The sequence below is a fragment of the Hemiscyllium ocellatum genome, chromosome 37 (assembly GCF_020745735.1).
Source record: "Hemiscyllium ocellatum isolate sHemOce1 chromosome 37, sHemOce1.pat.X.cur, whole genome shotgun sequence".
NCBI lineage: Eukaryota > Metazoa > Chordata > Chondrichthyes > Orectolobiformes > Hemiscylliidae > Hemiscyllium > Hemiscyllium ocellatum.
In genome coordinates, this window is record NC_083437.1 from 25,196,419 (window position 1) to 25,200,400 (window position 3,982).

Below are 3,982 nucleotides of genomic sequence, written 5' to 3' on the forward strand. Positions count from 1 at the left end.
CTTATTCTGAGAGTCAACCCTAGTTGTTGAAAACCTCCAGCCAGTAGGGAGCCGATCAACCCAATAAGAATTGTAATCTTTCAATGGGACTTTCTAAGGAATATAGACCTGAACTCCTCACTCCTGTGATGAGTCAAGTCAACCTTTGCTGCACTTTCTCAATGGCAATTATATCATTCATAAGAGTCATAGAGATGTACAGCATGGAAACAGACCCTTCGGTCCAACCCATCCATGCTGATCAGATATCCCAACCCAATCTACTTCCACCTGCCAGCACCCGGCCCATAAACCTCCAAACCCTTCCGATTCATATACCCATCCAAATGCCTTTTAAATGTTGCAATTGTACCAGCCTCCAGTTCTTCTGGCAGCTCATTCCATACTCGTACCACCCTGTGTTTGAAAAAGTTGCCCTTAGGTCTCTTTTATATCTTTCCCCTCTCACCCTAAACCTATGCCCTCTAGTTCTGGACTCCAGGACCTCAGGGAAAAGACTTTGTCTATTTACCCTGTCCATGCCCCTCATAATTTTGTAAACCTCTATAAGGTCACCCCTCAGCCTCCGACACTCCAGGGAAAACAGTCCCAGCCTATTCAGCCTCTCCCTATAGCTTAAATCCTCCAACCCTGGCAACATCCTTGTAAATCTTTTCTGAACTGATGAAAGAAAGTGCATGAATCCAACATAAGGCAGGGATAAAGCTCTCAACTTACATAATATGTAAGCATGTCCATGCTAGGACATATCTTTCTCGTAAGCTAACCCAGCTAATAATGACGTCATAATAAAAGTCAGGATGAAGGATGTTTTAAACCTCATAAGTCTTGACTGAAGCAGTCTGGTACTTGGAAACGTCATGCAAGCTGACACATGCACCTGAGGGAAAAGACTTTGTCTATTTATCCTAACCATGCCCCTCATGATTTTAAAAATCTCTATAAGGTCACCCCGCAGCCTCTGACACTCCAGGGAAAACAGCCCCAGCCTGTTCAGACTCTCCCTATAGCTCAAATCCTCTAACTCTGGCAAAATCCTTGTAAATCTTTTCTGTACCCTTTCAAGTTTCACAACATCGTTCCGATAGGAAGGAGACCAGAATTGCACACAATATTCCAAAAGTGGCCTAACCAATGTCCTGTACATGACCTCCCAACTCTTGTACTCATTACTCTGATCAATAAAAGAAAACAAACCAAACACCTTCTTCACTATCCTATCTACCTGTGACTCCAATTTCAAGCAGCTATGAACCTGCACTCCAAGGTCTCTTTGTTCAGCAACACTTCCAAGGGCCTTACCATTAAGTGTTTGCTTTCCAAAATGCAGCACCTTGCATTTATCTGAATTTAACTCAATATGCCACTTCTCAGCCCATTGGCCCATCTGGTCAAGATCCTGATGTAATCTGAAGTAACCTTCTTCGCTGTCCACTACACCTGCAATTTTGGTGTCATCTGCAAGCTTATTAAGTGTACCTCTTATGCTCGCATCCAAATCATTTATGTAAATGACAAAAAGTAGAGGACCTAACTCCGATCCTTGTGGCACTCCACTGGTCACAGGCCTCCAGCTGAAAAACAGCCCTCCACCACCACCCTCTGTCTTTGAGCCAGTCCAAATGGTGAGTTCTCCCTGTATTCCGTGAGATCTAACCTTGCTAACCAGTCTCGCATGGCGAACCTTGTCGAACGCCTTACTGAAGTCCATATAGATCACATCTACTGCTCTGCCCTCATCAACCTTCTTTGTTACTTCTTCAAAAAACTCCATCAAGTTTGTGGGACATGATTTCCTAGGCACAAAGCCATGTTGACTGTCCCTAATCAGTCCTTGCATTTCCAAATACATCCTCAGGATTCTCTCCAAAAACTTGCCCACCACTCATGTCAAGCTCACTGGTCTATAGTTCCTTGGCTTGTCCTTACCACCCTTCTTAAACAGTGGCACCACATTAGCCAACCTCCAGTATTCTGGCACCTCACCTGTGATTATCGATGATACAAATATCTCAGCAAGGGACCCAGCAATCACTTCTCTAGCCTCCGACAGAGTTCTAGGGTACACCTGATCAGGTCCTGGGGATTTAGCCACCTTAATGCGATTCAAGATACCCATCACTTCCTCCTCTGTAATATGGATATTTCACAAAGTGTCGCCATCTATTTCCCTACATTCTATGTCTTCCATAGAATGGGCGGCACGGTGGCACAGTTGCTGGGCGGCACGGTGGCACAGTGGTTAGCACTGCTGCCTCACAGCGCCTGTAGACCCGGGTTCAATTCCCGACTCAGGCGACTAACTGTGTGGAGTTTGCACGTTCTCCCCGTGTCTGCGTGGGTTTCCTCCGGGTGCTCCGGTTTCCTCCCACAGTCCAAAGATGTGCGGGTCAGGTGAATTGGCCAAGCTAAATTGCCCGTAGTGTTAGGTAAGGGATAAATGTAGGGGTATGGGTGGGTTGCGCTTCGGTGGGTCGGTGTGGACTTGTTGGGCCGAAGGGCCTGTTTCCACACTGTAAGTCTAATCTAATCTAAAAATATCCTTTTCCACAGTAAATACTGATGCAAACTACTCATTTAGGATCCCCCGTTTTCTGCAGCTCCACACAAAGGCCTTAGGTAAGGAGGCCAAAGTTTGGCACAGTACCCGGATATTACCTTACCAATAGCAAAGCATCTTTACTCGCATGCTCCATTCCTTTGGAATGGAAACTAATATATAATTTATTTTCCTAACTGCTTGCTGTACCTGCATATTAACATTTTGTTATGCCCAAGGCCCAACTAATAGTAAAACTCTCCTGTCTCACTGTTTAACAACTATTCCGATTTTCTGTTCTTCCTTCCAAAATGGATCAATGAGATAAATGACCAACCTGTCTACGATGCTGGTTGAGGGATAGATATCAGACAACATTGGGGAAAATTACACTGCTCTGCTTTTATTACAATAGTACTATGTGATTCTTTTTACATCCATCTGTGAGGGGACAGAGGGTCTCAGGTTGGCATTGCATGTGAAAAATAGAGCCTCCTACCGTACAGTATTCCCTTAGCACAATGAAAATATCAACCCAGATTATGAGTTGGTCTGTGGAGCGAGACTGAATCCATGACCTTCTGACTCAGGATGAGAGAGCTACCACTGAAACACAGCTGATGCACCAAAGTCAAAATAGTGTTGGCTTTGTTCTTCACTATTAGTATATTTTCCTGGCACCTGATACTGTTCATATTTTAAAAGGTATGGTGCATTAGTTACAAAATCTATCCCTAACTGATTTGATGTAAGCAGGTGACAGTGGCGTCCTAGGTTGGTATTTGGGGGATTTTCAAGCCCAACATAAATATTTAATTATTACGATTTTGATAAATGTCCAGAATGTTGGTTGTTGGTCTAGGGAGGAGATCTTGTGCAGCTGGTCAGACACCCGATAAAGACCAATTGTGTGTGGACAAGTGCCAGAAACCACAGCAAACAGTAGAATATTACAACCATTACATTCCAATCAGCGTTGACATGTAGTCATTTTTCCTTTCTCTCCCCAGCCAACAGTGTTACCATATCCTAAATAACAAATGCTGAAGCAGAAGTTTCATATGGCAGCATCGATATATGTCGATTTAAAGTTATTTTAGCTAATGCAAAATCAATTTTTTTGTTCTGTGGGTAATGACGATTCTGGGACGGTTCCATTTGTAGAAATAAAAGATTACCAGATCAGAGGTCGACTGACTGTCAAGTATGTGCGATATTAATATTAAGATAATCTCATGACACTAAGCAGCTGATCCTCACCCGTCCTAAATGTCAATGGGTCAATGGTCAGTTCCGCAGTGATCGGATTTGCCATCTGCTTCGATTGTGGGGTTTGAGCAAGAAAGGCAGCCGTGTTGGAGGGACGGAATGGAACAGAACAACATCTTCACCCTGCGGGTTTCTTCATCAGCCCAGGACACGTGGGTCCGGATCACATGATAC